The following is a 19,223-nucleotide window of genomic DNA, read 5'->3' on the forward strand; positions in this document are numbered from 1 at the left end:
TGGACAGGTTGGGTTTTTTTCCCCTGGCTTCCTCCTCGGCAGTCCATTTAAAAGCGGCTCACATTTTGTTATTACCTCTGATGGTTAGCAAACGACTGTATCTGCGAGTTAACTCTCATTTATGATCTTCTCATAATGATAAAGCGGTTCTTTTAAGAGTCCTGTTGCTTGCCAAAAAACTATTATTGCAGAAGCCTAAAACCATTTCCAAAATAATTTATTGGACAATTGCACTCTGAGTAAGAAGCACCAGGAAGGCTCTCATTTAATACCAGCATTTAAAGACATTTTAATGTACCCATAACCAGAGTATCCAGATGCCTTGTACATAGCATTGTGTTCCTCCTAAAGAACTGTTTTCCCCAGTCTTCTTTGAAAAATGCTGCATTTGTCGCTGAGGTGTTTTTTGGGAAGAAACTCTGGAGATGCTTGGCGAGCCAAGGGGTGGACCTGAGCTGGCTCTGCACGAACCGCAAGCAGGGGAGGAGGATTTGTCTACACGGGCAGGTGCAAAGAGACCGAAGCTTCTCTTGCCCGCGTCCAGTGCTGGCCAAAGCGAGCTGGCTGTGGTCTGGAAGCCACGGTAACTTATTAGAGGATATAAACTAGGGCTGGAGCTGGTTCACATGCGCGGCGCAGGAATGCAGGACCACCACATTCCATGCAAGCGGAGCTATGCACCTTGCCACGAGCAGGTGCTTCTCCCAGAGCCCAAACCGTGCATGGTAGGTTTGGGTCCAGAAATGAAATGCGCTACGTGCATAAAGATGTGTTCTTTGTGGTATTTCAGGATATTTATAAATCATTCTCTCTCCTTGCTTGGTTGTTCACGAAGGGGAAAGCCTTGTTAACTAAGTTATTTCCTTTTTTGAGCCTCTTACAGTAAGAATCAGTTGGGTTTTCTTTTTGAAAACAAAATTGCATGAACTCTGTGACTCATGAGGGCTGTAGGTGGCATTATTTATTTTGGTGTCTGGAATCCCAGTGTCAAACTTGTCTTTGTCAGGGGATTGATACAACGTTGGTTTTGGCGAGTAGCATGGTAGGAGAAAGGACATCACTTAGCAGATACTTAAAATGTGGTCAGGCTCTGAAAAGCGACTCTTAGCAACGACATTGCGGTTTTTCCGTATTTATTTTCTCTCAACAACTTACAGAAACAATCTGCTGAGTCGCACAAATCTCAAGGTGATTCGTTGAGCCGCCACCTCTCCACGCTCAACGGAGGGGTTTGAAAACCCCACCGTTTTCCACGTGCCTCTTCCATCATCACCGCTAACGAGGATTCCACAACTGGAAACTGGCTGGCACGTCGCTGATGGATGCATGAGGCCGAATGGATTCCAACTTGCTCTTCCACAGCTCCCTCGGCTTATCAGGGATAAGAAGAGCCATAATTCAGCTTCAGCTTGAGTTAACGCAGAGATGCACAGAAGGAAGATTATAAAGCGGCAGTAGGATGGTGTAGCAGTTAAGACATGGCTCTGAAACTAAAGAGGTCTTAATTCAATTCCCATCTTTAAAATAATACATAGTCGTGATGGCTGTGCTCTATAGTGCCTGGTCCAGCTGTGGGTTTAGGCAGAGCGAGGAAAAGTAGTTGAGAATTAGTCAATATGACTGATATGTAGATATTTTCTTTTAACGTGATTGCTTTTCCATTTGGCCAAGGCAGGTATAAGGAATGCCCAAGGCTTACAGGAGCATTTCCCAAATTTTTTTTTTCATGGTTCTGCCATTCTGCTGCGGGATATCTCATATGGCAAAAGACACCTATGCTTTATGATAGTATTTGATAGAGGAGAAATAGAATCAACATGCAGTAGCTGGAGAAGTTATGTATTTTACTGTGTTCTCCAAATCTCCTGATTTTTGGGAACTAGTGAATCAAATATAGCAGAACTTCTTTTCTTCCTTTGCCACAAGGCAGAAATAGGAGAATGCAAAAAGGACGGAAAATGCAGGAAATTTAAAAATATAAATACTGCTTTTTGCATTGGACAAAATCAATTTGGGAGTTGCAAGGTGCAAGATCAAGAGTAAGACCTTCACATTTTCTAATTCCAGTTGGTAACAGACAAATTCTAATGAAGCTTCCTGTTACCTCTTGAAAACTGCATGGTAAAAGACGTGCAGAAGCAATAAGGCAGCTTTCACATGAAGGGTTTGGAAAGCAAGTTACAACAAAAACAAGATTGTAATTGCCCTGGCGACAACTTGCTTGAGCAGAGACTGGCAGATCGCCCCTTCATCCTGAAAAAGCGGTCGCTGGCTTCCTGGTACATGTAACATGCAGACGATGCTAATCCAGCACCAAAACTTAGCATAACTGCACTTAAAAAACATTCTCGCCTGAAAACCAAAGCTAATTAGTCCGCGTGGAAAGAAGCTGCTGATGCAACTAAGACTGCTGCTGATGTGGATGCAGTCATAGGACACTAGTCAAGCAAAAATAAATCAGGGTAACTGAAATGTCTTGGACTCGTTATGGCAAAAAAGTTAATCATGCAAGTGATGATATTGAGAAAAATCACTTTGTTTTTCCATGGAAATAATTCAAAGAGAGTCAAGATGCCAAAAAATTAAGTCATTCTTCTATAATCCATTATACTGGGTGTCTATGGAGAAACATTAGGGATGATCGCTTCCTTTAGATACCTTAAAAATCAGGCAACTGGTTCCCCCATGTAGAGACATGTATCGGTTATGAATTTTTATTTCAAGATCTGACACACTTAGAGTATAATTTTCCTGTGCAAAGGTGGAGTAATTTTGGTTAAGCAACATTTCTAGCTTTGCGTTCTTATTTAATTGAATTAACTACGTTTTAAATCAGTATGTTGAGAGAAAGCTTGTTGGGAAGAAATTTGGTTTATTGAGGCCCGAAGTTGTGAGCCAGGAGTACTAAGTCGTATTTCACGGTGCTGTGGGAGGCTGTTAAAGCTCGGTCCAAAACCAGTACAATGAAAGAGTCCCATTGACTTCAAAGGGTCTGACTCAAGCAGCTTTTCTCCGTGTCCGTTTCTTCACCTTTAAACTTGGCAGAAATGCCTATTTCTTAGGTATGGGAGCCTAGACGTTCACCCACACTGGGCAAGGATCATGGGGAGTTTTGCCTGAGACACAGCAGAGGAATTCCCGACGGTTTATTTTACCAACAATTCTTCCACGAGACGGCAGGAGCGAGGTTTTATTTGCTAACCAAGAGGTTAGTGAGAGAAGACGTCTGTAAAAATTGGTGAAGGGTACGGAAGATGGTGGCTCTGAACCGCGAATATTATGAGCTTTCAGGTTACGTTGCCGAGGAAATGTGCTACAGCTTTAGTTGATATGGCTTGAGCAGGCAGAGTTTTTTCTCAGCTACGAATATTATTTGTGTATATTATTTGTGTTTATGAGGGCCGGTGGTTATGTTATACTGTGCATCAGGAGTTCGAGCTTTGCAAGTTAGGTATTTTTTCTAAACCCAAGACTTCTGTATGTTTTGGTTTTATTTTATTCAAGTTTGGGGCTACAAAGGAGAAGACAAACTACTACAGTTCTAGCTCATCTCCAAAAGGTCCAAGTCTGAACTAAGCCCAGAGCTGGACGTTGAAAAAGTTGATCGCAGGTTGGAGTTTGGCAACGGGCTGCTCTTCAGCCTTTTGCTGGATGGCCCCAGCCTCATGTCTGTGAAGCAAAACTGGTCCCTGTGTGGCTGGGTCTGACCCAGGAGAACTTGGCAGAGACTTTTCCGGCCCCAGGTGAAGGCATCGAATGAACCCTTGGGGAATCAATGGGCCGAGGGGGTCTTAGTTGGGTTGAACAACTCCACGCGTGGCAAGGTCCATGCCAGCTGCTCTGCACAAACCTCGTTAAGGAGTATTTGCTCCCAGCTGCAGCCCGTTAGGTACCGAGTGGAACTGGGGGAACTGGTTGAGGTGCTGCTGAGAAAGGTGGATGTGATGGAGGGGCCCCTCCGAAAGGTACTTTAAAAATCTTTTTATGTATTTCTGGAACAAAGAGAGTGGTGGTGGGGAAACAGGGATGAGAGCTTATTGACAAGTGCTGTCCAAAATTGCAATATAGGCACACGCAGATACACATATACCACATATTACAGTAATTTTAATTGCTTGTAATGTAGCCCCCTCTCCCTGCCTTGCTCTCTCCTTCCTCCCGCGCTCTCTCCCCCCGCCTCCCCCCCGAGTTAATCTGTCGCTAGATTCTCAGCTTTTCTTTTGCTTCTGGTTTCATTTTCAGATGACAAAATTCAAGGCACACAGCTCTGCTGTCTGGTTGCCCTGGTAACGGCAGCCTATTATCGTACCTTGTCATTCATCAAGAAAGAATTGCACTTGACAGAGATAGACCAAAATGCCTGCAGTCTGCAGCATTAAAAAAAAAAAAAGGAGAAAAGAAAAAACTGTTTTCTTTTCTTCCAAGTATGTAAAAGGCCTTTAATGCCTATTTAGCTACATGTTTTACTTAACATTGCTTATTATCCACTAAAGTGATTGCCAATACTCATAAAAATAGATATTTCCTCCTCAAAAATATATTTAAGTCAAATTTGTAATTCTGCCTTGCTTTTAAACCCTTCCACCCTGACGCACAATATAAAGGAAGCAGTTACATGATAAACGTTTTGCATGTTGAATTCACCAAGTGACCACACAAATGCTGCCTTTCTGCTTAATTATGTCTTGTGTTGGTTAGCTTTCCTGCTCTCTTTGTAGAGCTTCAAAAATAATTAGCGGGGTATGTAATAAATAATTGAATTTTATCTTTAATCCTTCAAGTGTGGAGTGTTATGGAATACAGATAAGTGTACATCAATAAAAAGTATATATATAGCATGTGCGTGCACATATACATGTTATATGTATTAGAAAGGTAAGAGGTTTGTCTGAACGTAAAATCTGTAATCAGTCTTTCCGAAGTTGGACCAGTCCCAAATTCATTGTTCTTCAAAGGCAGGAAAAGGTAATTGCTTGTTATTTTCCCTACCTCATCTTTGCCATTTGAATTAACCCAAATTAATTCCTGAAATCTATGGCCTCATAGCTTTTGGTTAGTGAGGACATTTATGCAGTGAAACTCCCAGTATTGTGATTTTTTTTTTTTTTTTTTAAATCTGAGTATTTTTCTGATAATTGTATGGCTGTAACTGAAGGCTGGGTTTTTTTTTTTTTTTCTGGCTATTTTATGAAAGGATTTTGGGTCAGTTTTTGCTTACATTGGTCAATTTGCTTGTTAAAGGTGAGATATGTTGTAAAATAGGTTTTATTGGCCATGTGGTATTTTAAGTACATATCCTCCTTGCTTGGGGTTTGAATCTCCGATTGTTGAATCTTTTGTCCTGGAGATCAGAGGAAAAGGAGAGAGAGAGAGAGAGAGATAGTGGAGGAGAAAAGATAGAGTGCACTTAAAAGAAGAGGGGAGGGGAAATTCCTCGCATAGATTCTGATGCCAGCTCTGTTTATTTTCATGAAGCGTGTGGCTGGAATCGTACCCAGGGCTGAGGAGCTCTGAACTTGGGGACTTTGCACCCAAAATAGAAACGGGGGAAGGCTCCCGAGGACGCGTCCTTACGCTCGCAAGCCCACGGCGCTTCGCCGCGTGGATTCCGCGTTTTATCTGCGGCAGCAAAAAGAGCAGCGAGAGAGGGAGATGCCACTTAAACCGTGCCCTAATGCTCCGGTTCCTCGAGCCACTTCTGAACTTTTTACTTTAATAACGCGGCAGCACCAGCGTTCATTTCCTGTGCGGCCTCGGCCCTACCTTTTGATTTTTAAACCTCCCTTAGGCGAGTGGTTTGAGCGGACAAAGAAATGAACAGGCAGAAACAATTAAACCAGCAGATACAGTGAAAACCAACACCGCGGCACTTTCGCAGAAATCGCAGCGTATGAGCGAATTCTGGGGCGTATTTGATGTTTCAACGGCTGGTCTTATTCTTGCGATTTCTCCCGGCCTTCCTCTCGGCCGAAGGAATTCTGCTCTCCCTTAGGACCTCATAAATACATAGAGGCACTGGAAATATTTTTTTCCCCTCTATTAATATTACACGATAATCTCGTTGAAGAAAAATAAAACGCTAGATCTAGATCTTCTTAACTGCAAAATGGCTCTTTAAATCCCTTTTAAATGTTCGCATATATCTTTATGAAAAATTGGAATCGGGAATGTTTATACAGCCCTGAATAGTGCAAGTGAATATCCTTAAATTAGCTTTTCAAGTTGATTTACAGCCTTGAAAATTCTGTAACAAGACACGAGTGTTATCTGTTAAGAAAGGAATAGGCTTTTCTGTTATTGTCTGTGTGTCTTTGCTATGAAACAAAATGGGAGCCAAAATGCCAGCTATAAAATGAACTTTCAGGAGGAGAAAAGGCTGTATGGGAATTAACAAAGAAGGGATTAACCTGAAAATTGAAATTGTACTTATTTTTTTGAAGTATTTTAACCAAGATTTATTGATCAAATCCTACAATACAAAGAAAAAACCAAGTCCCTGGGAGCTGCTATTTGTTTTACTTGAGAGAGGACTAAACATCCATCAGATCTATGTCATTAATTGGTTCTGTCTATTGATGTGTGTATCATTTATCTCGCTGTCTTCCCAGGCTCTTATTTTGTGCACATAGCCCTGGTACCTGAGCATGCGATAGATCAGAAAATAAGGGCGGCGGGACCGAGCTTTGTGTCTTTCTGGGCATTTTTAACCCTATGTTCCGGTTTAGCCACCAAAAACCAAAAGTTCTTGACTGAACTTTCAGTTGGGTGGATGGCGACGTGATTACCCGAAACCAAGTTTTTAAAGCGCGTCCTCTGGATTTGAAGCCACCCTTGTTCTCCAAAATAAGTGGAAGTCAGAGAGATGCTTCTTTCTGTAGGTCTGACTCAATAAAAAGCCGTGGGAGGAGGGAAGCCCATGCAAACGCTCACAAACCTCCAAAAATGGCCTTTGGAGGTGAGCAGGGCTGCTGCGCCGTCTTGCAGGAGGTTGCTCTGTGTGAGAGCCAGATGGAGGTTTTATTGAATCCAGCCTTTGGGTATCGACACAATAAAACGCCTCCTGTAAACCCAACTCTTTCTCGCTCTTTCCCCCTTTTCTTTCCTCTCCCCTCTCTCTTTCTTTCCTCCTACGGCCGCGAAAATTTGAGGAATGTTGCGAGTGGAGCAAAACCGTGGCACAGTGCGTGCTTATCTAAAGTTCAGTCGGAACAGAGCGACTCTCCTACCTTTGAGTATGTCTGAAATTAAAATGTTATGGCTCCGGTTCTCACTTTTGCTCGTGATGAGTTACATCCTGTGCCACAAATCTTTCCTCGCGGTGACCGATGCTTTTCTGAAAGCGAGGGGCATGCTTGTAAAATATATACATTTCTGTACCGCTTTTGCACGTATAATTGCTGATTTCCGTGGCTTCGCTGAAGGTTAAGGCCTAGGTCTGAGGGAAGGATTCACATGCCGGCTTTTCTAAGTACTATTTCAGACGTCAGAGCTGTGATCTTCCTCTAGAGGCACTGAAACGTAACACTTTAATTTCCCCCCCCCCACTAATTAGTTAAAATGGAGTGAAAACAAGTGAAAGGTGTAGTTGGGGAGCTGAGGGGCATGTATGCAGGACGAGACAGCGATAGCAGCTTCTGTTGAATGCCAGGAAAATAGCCCAGAGGCACCATCTGAGCAAGGTAGTTCGTTGGGCAACCCAGGACCTTGCTGGGATTGTTCGCATCCAGCCAGAAATACTAATTTTATATCTATTTTTAGTATTTCTCTCTGACGTGCAACTGATCATTTTAGTCTCCAACACGACGACCTCCAGATTCCCGGTCTGATGGGTGCGCCATGCTTTGGGGAGTTAACATCTGGTGCAGAATACGGTTTTGCGTTAGTGGAAGGGGACAGTCGCCCACCCCGCTAGGGACCGTGCTGCTTTCTGGTTCGCAGCAATATTTTAACTCCGGATCTGACTTTCTGTGTGGCTGGAAGCTGTACTTTTCATGGTGGCCGAGGTCGGTGGGGAGGGTTTTCCCGGCAGCTCCTATTTTAGAGCAAAAGAGGGTAAAGCAGCTGCTGGAATTCCCTTTCTGCCGAGCAGACACCGAGTTGCCATCAGGCACCAAAACCGGGTTATTTGTTTTCTGCATGTGCTTCATTGGCAAGCGATCCTGCCTAAGACTACCCGTGAGGTGTCTGAAGGTACAAAGCCTTAGTGAAAGGAGGTTCTTCGGTAATTCTTCGTTATAGTAGTACTTTTTCCTGCAAAAGAAGTGATAGCTATGGCTCATAATTGAGGATTTTGGCCTTATGGACTTGAATGATCCATTTTAAGTCGTGAATAGCAAATCTGCAGTTCTGCAGCTCTGCAGATACCTTTATACTGTCAGAAGCAGCTTTAAAAGCTGAAATAAATCTTTAAACGATTTTCCTGTCTCGCATCAAAACCAATGAAGGATCCTCTCTGTCCACATGGTGGACAGTACCTTTTTTTGGTTTTGTTTTGTTAAATCCATAGAAACACCTTAGTTTACATGCGGATAAGATGGGTTTTCTAATTTTTTCATATTCCTCCTAGAGCAGTTTTTAAGCTGAATTGAATTAATACAACTAGGGAAACCTGATTTCTTATAGCAGGACAAACCAAATAGCCCCATTCAAATATGCACTTCTTTTTGAAGTTTGCCTCACAATTTCGATCAAGATTAAAAATTTCTGAATGGGGAATCGGTTTAATCGTTAGGGGCAGCGTCTTGCCAGACTAAATATCTGCAGCAGTTCAGTGAGACATCAGTGGGTCTTTGCAGTCTCTTCTCTCAATTTAATCTGTAAAAAACTAAATGCTGCTTTGTTTCATTATCATTTAAGTGTTTGGGCAAGGACCTCAGCCAGATTTTATAGCCTCGCCACCTTTTCCCTCAAATTCCTGTAATCAGGCTGTTTTAAAAGCTGATATCTGATTGTTCCTCTATTAGTTTCCCCCAACGCATATATTTTCAGAGGCAAAAGGTGATTAAAACCACTAATGCTGCTGGATTACCACACCCAGTACGGTCGCCTTTAAAAAGCTCCTGTTTAGAAAATGAGACAAAAGTCCAAATTGGATGAGGATTTCAATTGTGGAAAATCCTGAGATTATTTAAAAAAATGCCTTTAATGTTATTCTGTTCTTCTTATTTGTTTCAACTGGGTCATTTTAGACTTGATAACATGGATGTGCATAGGACAGGTATTTCACACCACCAATAAATGGGGTGCAGGAGCTTAAAGGAGTTAGAGCAGGTTTTTGCCACCCAGCTGCTGGACGCTAAATAGCTCTTAAATTTCAATTTAATGACCAGCATATGGATTTGAATAGAAAAAACAATGGAGGAAGAAAAATGCTGAAAATTTCACGTGTGTGTGTTGAGACCACTTCTATAAATAAACGATTCCCTGTGCACCGCAAACAAAGGGAGACCATGGCTGTTTCGGTCGATATTTTAGCATTACTTTTTAGTATCAGCCAGGCTGCTGGTTTTGGTCTTCCTTTTCTTTTTACACATCGTAGCAATGAAGTGTTGGTGTAGTATTGCTAACTGAAGCATTCAGGACTCGAGCGTCAGGTGCCGAACGTTGTGAGTCTTAAAACGACCAGATCAGGAAAAAATACGCGGGATTTATTCTGATTGCCTTATAGCTTTTGAAACTGTCAGTTCTCTTCGGGTTACCTTTCACAAGACCTTCCTCCTCAACCGTGTTAAAGATATCTTCATTTTTTCTAGCCCCTTTTAACGAAAACTGGTATTGTCACAGATTGCTGTGGTTTCAGGAACTGTGTTTCATGGCAGACACCTTAAAAATGTTTTTAAACTCGTGGTAAGAATATGGTGGCAGGAAAACTCTTGTTACTGGAGGGTCGGATGTCCCTGTGCCGTAAAAGGGATTTAGAGATGGTGGTTGAGGGACACAGGGTCAACTATTGAGAGTCTTCGTTCGTACTCAGTGCTGGCCACGGGAGCTCGGCTGGAGTCGGGACACGAAGACGTGTCCTACATAGGAGCTGAGATCCCGTCTTCTTGGCAGGGGGTTGTTCTGTTTAGTTGTTTTGATTTGGGAAGCCACAAGAGATAAACACAAAGGGAACTACAACCAGGCCGCGCTCATTACAAAAGCATGATATTTAATGATGGGGATTAAACAGAGCAGAAAAGAGATTGTTTTTCTGGTAGTTCAGGTGCTTTCTCTCCACTGCCTTCGCTGCACACCAGTCCGTGAGAAGCATTTAGTTGTATTCAATTCAACCGGTGACTTTGGGGATAATTTCTCATCCAGTTTTAGAACAGAAAGAAACCAGTCTTGTGTGGCAGAAAGTGGGTTCGCCCAAGCGGGTTCTGATCTCGGTATTTCCAGGGATATAAGAGCTTGTCTCAAGCATTTCTGTCAGGGGAAGCGGAGGGAAGACGGGAAAAATAAAACTGTACAAAGGCAATTTCAAAAACTGCATTTTAAATTGCCTTTTAATGAACAACCCTGCTAAAAGCGCCTGTCATTTACTTCAAAATAAGTTATTTTGAGGGTCTGGTGGATGCTTTACAATGGTTATTTGCAATAGGCTAAATTATGCATCATTCTGAGCATGCACACTTTCCAACAGAAATTTCTGGAAAAATACTGTTAGCTGCAAATCTGTAATTATTCCCAGAACTGAAAGCGTCAGGGAAGGTTCCTGAAATCTCTGTTTTTCTAAGCAATTCGATCTATAATGTAGAGAAGAGTGCTGAATATGCAGATAGTTATTGCAAAGAATTTTAGGAAACATTCCCCTCCTTCCCTGTGTCCTGTGCAAGTCTTGTCTCTAATAACCCCTTTCTGAGGCTATTGCACATGTATCTATTCTGCCATACAATGGATATATTCTGTGCAGTTGAAGCGCGGTGAAAAACTCAGAGTAGCGGGTTTTTTTGTCTCATATGAACATACCCAGAAAAAAATTTTGCTTTTATCTGTCTTTTCAGCATCTTATTTTGAAATAAACTGCCCCAAAACTACGATGCTGTAAAACAAAGGAAAAAGAAAAGCTCTTAAAGGAAATGCTCTTCAACATAAGTATATGAGATAATGAAATGGACTGCTGGGATAAGCATATTTATTGGGTTTGTTATGTATCAAATGTAACAAAAGTAAAGTGTCTGAAGAACTCCATGTGTGGTTCCTTCACACTCTTTGATCACACAATTCCCCCTTTAATTCAGATGCAGTAGAGCTTAAGTGGCTTCATTGATGTGTTAAGTGTGGAATGATTTTTGTATAAAATAAAAAAAAAAAAAGACCCCATTATGTGTCCAGAAAAGCCTTGTGTGCACTTGTTTATTGAGACAGGAAGTCGGTTTCCCACACCGAACAACGGTGCCGAAACACTGAAAAATTGTGTAGGGAAGAAAAGTAAAGGAAACTTAATTTTCTACCTGGCAGAAATCGGCCTCCGGAGGAAGAAGTAGACAATGAGATTGGGCTTAAACTGAATAATAGAGCCTGATTGATTTTAGGAAAATGCTCCACACCATTTATGTAGGGGGTTCATGTGCTGCTTTTGTTAGTAAAATGCGAGGCTTTGGTACGAGCGTCTTTGTAGTTCGCCTGCTGCTTAAGTATTGCTCCCACTATTGCATCGCCCAGAGGAGAAAACCCCCAGAAGAACGGCTGTCAGGTAGAAACATAGCATTTAAATATATATTAAAAAGAAAAGAACAGCGGACTACTTTTAGGGCATTTCTTAGGGGTTTATCACTGACAAATCTATATGAGGCTCTTTTGAACAAAGCCTTGGATGCTGCAGTGGAGTAAGTCGGGGTAGTTTCTTTTATCTGAGACAAAGGAGCTACTTGCTGCTCCCGCACCTGATGCTCCGGGCACAGCAAAAAAATACCGTTTTTATAAGACCTGAGTTTTAATATTGAAGACAAGACAAAAGAAGCACACGAGGAGGTTTTAAAGCTCATAGTTAATATGTGTTTACTAACGCCTGGGAATTTTAACATGATGAATATCAGGCTCCAGTATTCAGATGTGTCTCAGTCTCCTGTTTGGTCAGTGGGTGTTACGGGCTGAAAGTGAAATATCGAGTATGGGCATTTATTGATGTTTTCAGAAGCAGCTGTAAGTCCCCAGAAAGGTCAGAAGTGCAGCGGGCTCAGAGCCCAGAGTTTTAACGGGAGGAAACAACCCCAAGGTCTGAAGAGCACGACTTGCACAAAGAAATCAAGTGACTTGCCAAAGGTCAGGTAATTCGTCAGTAGCAGAGACCAGAAGAAATATCAGAATCTGCAGGTTCTGTATTTTGCTGCAGTTTCATATTTCCTGACTTTTATTCGGCAAATAATGATGTCTTCTACCTCTGTGCTTTTGTGCTCAGCGCTAGGGTCTCTCTTCGCTTTGGAAGCTTCTAAAAATGTGCGGTTTCCTAGACTCTGATGCCAAAACCAAGACTATTCAAAACAAACAAGCACAAAAGCCCTCCAAAATGCAGAATGGGCCTTTGTAAATATTGCTCTGAGGTGGATTTGTGCAAGATGGTCAAAGGGAAAAACCACTCCTCTCCCTTCGCCCCAAACCAGCGGGTTTGCAGGACCTCTGTGAACGACCTGAGGTTCTCCCCAGACCTGCCGTTCCTGCTGTCAGAACGTGTTTCTGTTACCTGAATGCCAAACCTCCCTTGCAAATGTGTGTATTTCTATGTAATAAGGAGGAATCTGAACTTAAGTGTTTTTACCAGCCTCTTCTTAAATCCTCGTAAGGCAGGACTTGGAGGGAAACTGCACATTTTCCTGACACACGTGCGCTTTCCCACTGACACGGGCAGCTCCCCCTTCCACAACCCTGCTCTCCCGGAGCCTTTTCCAGCCCATATAAAACTCTTCTTCCTTTCAGCACCATCTCCCCACACCCAGCACGTTCCTTTCATGTGCACAGACCGATGGCCTTATCTCTCACTCTCGCCCTAATTATGAAATGTGTGGTATGTTGCTGCTCCATGAGAACACAGAGAGCCCTAACTGGGCAGAAGTTAAAGGACTCTTCTTATGGCTCTTCAGGCAAGTCAGGTTCAGGGTAAACTCTCAGTCCATCGTTGTTTATTTATTAATTTTTAATTTTTATTTTTTTCTTGAGAACAAAAAAAAAAAATCTTGAAATGATCACTAAACCCATAAGCTACACCTTGCTTGTAAGTACGGCGTAAGGAAGCCTGTTTGCACTGAGCTAACCCTTCCAGCACCAAATCTGGGTCTGAAGCGTTCGTAGATTTGTTTGTCACACCTGACAGACACGGAGACGGCACAGAGGATTGGGATGCTGAGCTCCTGAGCTCAACCTGAGGCTCCGGCTGTTTCGCTCTCGCTGTATCTTGCTGTCAGCACAGGTCAGCACGGACATTTCTCTCTGTTCTCGAGAGCTGCAGGACCTCGGTACATAGCAGGAGGCTTGCTGTGGCTGGCAGGCATGTGGTCCTTAAAATGCAACTGTCAGACACTTTGCAGTGGGATTTTCAAAGCAGATGACGACTGGCTTATGTCTGCTTCCACCGAAATTGTCCGTAGCAGCAAGGCAGCTAGACCAAGATACGAGTGCCTTTGAAAATCCCACCGTGAAATACCGTGTATCTGAGAGCTACATCTGGACTGTGCAGAACCTCCCTCTCCCCCAATTATTTAAAAACATAAGCCATACTGCATTAGCCTGGTCATCTGTTCAAAAAGAGGGACATATTCGTGACCTGCCACCAATTCCTGCTCCTCCTGAGCCTCCCCCTAACCTCACTTTGCCAGCCGTTAGTGAACCAAAAAGTGGCTTTTCTGATTTGAATCACGATTCAGCCTGATGCGATTTGAAATGCCTGAATTCTTAACCCCCTGCACGATGGGATTTTATCTAATGGAAATGCCAGCAGCCTTTAAGTCAGGCATGGCAGTGTCTTGCCAGCCGCTGTAGCCAGCATGCTAAATAAATGATAAATATTGTTGCACATATGTTACATCTGTCAAAAGTCTCAACATCACGCAATCGTCACGTGGCCTTTATAAGGTGACGAAAGGAGCAAAACCAACAACAAACCTCAATGCAAACATCAGATAGGCAGTAGACATTCTCTGCGAGGGCAGATAGAATACCTTGTGAGCGAAATGGGCTTGTAAGGAAGGGGAATATCTTTATTAGGTATGGTCAAGAACTGAAAAAAGTGGACGTGCTGTGGATTCAGAGTCTCTTCATCAGGTCAAGTAGCCCCCAGGTCCCCTGTGTCCTTATTCTGCAGTGGGTACAGTGCTGTTACTATTTCATTTAGGAAGTCTCTGGATCTGCTTTTAAACACCAGGTTCAGGGGTGGGAGGAGAAAGCAAGGTAAATAAAGAAAACTCTTAAACATCTTAAGTACCAGTGTTACTGCTAAATGTTAGACGTGTGGTCCCATGTCACATGGAAACATTTCAGTCTGCTGAAGGCTGGTGTGTGCTATTTTGCCCTTCCCCAGGGCAGCAATTTTTAGTATCACTTGCTCTAGAAGGGGCATTTGGCCAGTCACAGAAAGCATTAAGGCAGCGCTGCCATCAGCCTTAATGGCACCGTTCGAGAGGTGCACGTTCCTTGCCTACCTGGGGATCGTCAGGGTCACCTTGAAGAGCACCCCACTTCACAGAACCCCGGAATGTCAGGGGTTGGAAGGGACCTCGGAAGCTCACCCAGTGCAATCCCCCTGCCGGAGCAGGAACACCCAGCTGAGGTTACACAGGAAGGTGTCCAGGCGGGTTGGAATGTCTGCAGAGAAGGAGACGCCACAACCTCCCTGGGCAGCCTGGGCCAGGCTCTGGCACCCTCACCATCAAGAAGTTTCTTCTCCTCTTTCAGTGGAACCTCCTGTGTTCCAGTTCGCACCCATTGCCCCTTGTCCTGTCACTGGCTGTCACCCAGAAGAGCCTGGCTCCATCCTCCTGACACTCCCCCTTTCCATATTGATCCCCACGAATGAGCTCAGCCCTCAGTCTCCTCTTCTCCAGCTCCAGAGCCCCAGCTCCTCAGCCTTTCCTCACACGGGAGATGCTCCACTCCCTTCAGCATCTTGGTGGCTGCGCTGGACTCTCTCCAGCAGTTTCCTGTCCTGCTGGACCTGAGGGGCCCAGCACTGGACACAATATTCCAGATGCGGCCTCCCCAGGGCAGAGCAGAGGGGCAGGAGAACCTCTCTGACCTACTGACCACCCCCCTTCTAATCCCCCCAGGTCCCATTGCCCTTCCTGGCCACAAGGGCCCAGCGCTGGCTCAGCCCACAGCACCTGGGACTCCCAAGCGGTCTCCCATCCAAGTACTAACCAGGCCCGACCCTGCTTAGCTTCCGAGATAGACGACATCGGGTGTTCTCAGGGTGGTATGGCTGTATATATTTTATATATATATATGTATGTATATATAGATATGTTCTCCAAGTATATCGTGATAGTATCTGAACTAAACCCTTTTTTCAAGGGCAGAGCAGAGGGGCAGGAGAACCTCTCTGACCTACTGACCACCCCGCTTCTAATCCCCTCCAGGTCCCATTGCCCTTCCTGGCAACAAGAGCCCAGTGCTGGCTCATGGTCACCCTGCTGTCCCCGGCACCCCCAGCTCCCTTTCCCCTACGCTCCCCCTGCTGCAAAGGCCTCGTTCTGCCTGCGGGAAAGAGAAAGCAGGGAGAGGGTGGGCAGAGGGAGGAGAAGGCTGTCAGTATGCTGAGCCATGGCTCTGCTCCTCTGCACCGGCTGGGTGCCGGGAGGAAGGATGCTGAAGTGCTAATGCCTCTTCCTCCCCTCCAGCAGAAAGGAGCGGCTGCGGAGGAGCTGATCCTCAGAGGAGGGGTTCAGAGACAGGGCCCTCCTCGGGGAGGAGCGGGGGGGAGGTGGAGCTGCTCCACCTCTTGCCCAAGGCTCTGCCTTAGGGCAAAATCTCAGCCCAAGAAACATGTTCCGCTCGCTCCCTCCCTCCTTAAAAATAAGGGTCACGGTGGCATTTACCTTGAAATCTATTAAAAACCATTGAACTCCCAGAGTGCGGCATGTGTGTTTCCTATTAAGAAAGCAGCTCCAGACTAATAAGGATTTTTAATGGCTGTTGTTGTGCTTTGCGCTAGATGATATCAGCTATTATTACATGAGGAAGGCAAAGAAGCCTGGAAAATTAAATGAAATCCTTCTGTGGACATTTTAAAGAGGATCAAAGACGCTCCCCAGCTTTTGCTTGAGCCCAGGTAGAACGTTTTCCACTTACAGTGATAAGGTAGGGAACCCCTGAAAAAGTGCTTCTGCAGAAAGCAGGTGTAATTTTCCCTTTCCTTATTTGCCTTAAACCAAGCGACTGCTGCAAGTCAGATAATTCACTTAATACAAATGAGAATAGAATCAGGTCCACCGAGGCTCAGGCAGGTGGACAGTGGCAGAGGGCAGGAGGAGTGTGTGGCCAATCCCTTGAGCAGGAGTGTATGTGCAAGAAGATCTTGCCAACATAACCAGCTTGAAATATCCTTGTAACATTGGATATGACACGTTCGTCATCCCATGTTGATACAGAACAGTGTCGGTTGGGACTTATAATCAGCGCATAGTGACATCTAATTTTCTCTGTGTTTGCTCCTCCGTTCTTGTTGCGTGGATGCTTGCAGGAGTGAGTGGATGTGGCAGGGCTTGTAGCCTGTGGCTGTAAGAACCGGGTGCATAGTGTGGAGCAGCCAAGTGGTGCTTTCCTGGGCTAAAGCATAAAGCCGAGGTCCCTGTCGATGAGACCTCTGTCACTTGGAGGTCGCCCAGTATGAGAGACCAGGGCAGAACTTGAGCAAGTAAACTCTGCTGGGCACGTCTGCATCTGAGCTAATTGTCTAGACTCGCCAGTGCTCTGCAGAGGAAATAAACGCTACTTGTAGGATGCGATTCATCTTATCCTGAAGTGCATGTACAAAACAGGTCAGATGAGTTGTACCCTAAATATGGCTGTTTCTCTTCTTCGACTGTAGTAGGAACCAAGGATGAGAGTAGGTTCAAGATGACCAACTAGGTCTGAGAGCAAAGAACTTACCTTGGGAAATGACAGCAAGAGGGAGATCCAGGGACAGGTTTGTTGACCGTCACAATATGTTTCAGATTAGTTGTAGGCTATGACTGCAAGTTGAGAAAAATTCAAACCAGCCTGATGGTTTCAAAGCAAGTCAAATTTGGTTGAGGCCAAACGGTTTGTAATTCAGTTTAAGACCATGACCGTGAGTGCTAAAAATCCCAAACAGTGGGTCTTGCTGGCAAGTTGAGCATCTACTAATAATGTGGCAGAGAAAGCAGAGGGTTTATCCTCGGGGCTCCGTCCTACCAGGTTTCAAGCTCCCCAGACCTCCCGCTACTTATGCGGGAAGTGAAGGTGCCCAGCACTTTGCAGGATCTAACCCTAATTATGGGCTGCACAGTCACAGGGATAAATAATCTTTGTCCTATTAACTCCAACAGAGTTATGTCCATTTAGACTACATGCAGAAGTACTCCTGGTGTCTACAGAGAAACTCTGTGAGTCGGGGTGATTCATTTTGATTATCCAATTAAAAGGATGCTGCTTGCTTTCCAAATGCACAGAAATCTAACTAACTTAGTTGCTCTAATTAGCCCCTGCTGCAATTTCCACCATGCTATTAAAATATGTTATACTCCAATGCAATGAAATGCTTGTAAATCAAGTGAGATTAAAAATCCCTCTGGTTGCAGAGATGTCTTTATCATAAAGACTTCAACATCGTGAATTTTAAAAACTGCTGTACACTGCTAAGGGGGTCAGGGTTCCTAGGGAGGAGCAGTGTCTTCTATTGGATCATCTCATGGAGCTGAAGAACAAGACAAAATACAAAAGAACAAATGTTCATGCACACAGACCCTTTCTCTGGACCAGTGCAAGAATGAATGCATGTGAAATCACACAGGAATGAAATTCTTACTGTAACCCAGGCTGGGGGTGAAACGAGTCCAGTTGTCTGTGTGGTTTCGTTGCAGAGGTTTGGATTTGGCTTCGCTTGGACTGTGTCCGGTACTGTTTTCCCTTCAGAACTCTTGGGCTGTGAGGACTGTACACACTGAGTTTTGTTGTGACATCCCTTCAGATACCGCTATCACATGCTCCTTTTTTTAGCACAAGATATGTGAAAGTTCAGTTGTTTAGGCTGAAGGTGGGTGTTGTTTGGTGCATGTTCAGAATCTGCTCTATGGGTTTTGTTTCGCGATTGGGTTTGAATGAAAGGGAACTTCAGAAGATTACTGCCTGGCTTGTAATGAAAATGGTGTTAGACATTAATATTTTAAAAATATTTTCTTAAAAAGGAAACCAGTACTTTTGAGTACTGTTAAATTTACGTTTGACTAAGGGTGGGAGCTAGATCCTCATGTAATAAAAATTGCCTTAGGTTCTTTAAGGCTGTTTTGGCAAGACTGAGGTATGTCAGGTGAGAACCTAATCCTAGAATCAATGCTGGTCTTTAGCCATTGCTTATTAAGCTTCTGTTTCATTACTGCATTCTCAATTATTTTTTCTTTCGGATTTGTTTGGTTAGATCCCTTTTGGTACACACCCTCTCCCTTGTATTCCATTCTCTCCTCCCCTCCCGTGTAAAGGACATGGTGAAAATGGGCCCAGTATATCTGAAATGCATGAGGAGGTGGTAAGATTTATCCTCGATCCACTTTCAGGGGGGTGAATTGCCTTGCTGAAAATCAGTTCGGGAAGGCTGTGGCTAATCTTCAACCAAATCTCCATTTCCACCATCGCAGGAGAGCAAATGGGCTGGTTTAAGTTGTTGTTACTTGTGTTTATTCTAGCCGAATCCTTCCCCCCCCGCCGCCGACTTTGCCGCGGTGGCTGCGAGCGTTGCTGCGTTGCTGAAGAGCCTTCGTCTTTACAACAGTTGTGCAGAAATCACTTTCCTCTGTCATTCCTTTTCGGCAGCAGCGATTTGTTGTTCGCCAGAAATAGCTGCAGCTTAGCACCTGTTGTGCAGCCCGAGAGGCTATCATCTGCCGCCACACAAACAGAACTTATGTTCGCAGGACTGGACCGGGATCCTCTCGGTTTATTCGATAGAATTCTCCTTCTGTTTTACCAGACAAATAATCTGTTGCGACTCTTATTGCTTCTTATCTTTTGCAGCTTGGACCGGTTCCACGCACCATTTTGTTCTCAAAGATGCCTAAGCTGATTCTTCAGCGCTA

The 19,223-nt window shown here is 44.2% G+C and overlaps 1 pseudogene; it reads right to left on the bottom strand.

Annotated features, from left to right (window-relative positions):
* Positions 1 to 15,281: 15,281 nt before the first annotated feature.
* Positions 15,282 to 15,399, bottom strand: LOC135998907 (5S ribosomal RNA; annotated as a pseudogene).
* Positions 15,400 to 19,223: the final 3,824 nt, after the last annotated feature.

This window comes from Caloenas nicobarica, chromosome 26, assembly GCF_036013445.1.
Source record: "Caloenas nicobarica isolate bCalNic1 chromosome 26, bCalNic1.hap1, whole genome shotgun sequence".
Classification (NCBI taxonomy): domain Eukaryota; kingdom Metazoa; phylum Chordata; class Aves; order Columbiformes; family Columbidae; genus Caloenas; species Caloenas nicobarica.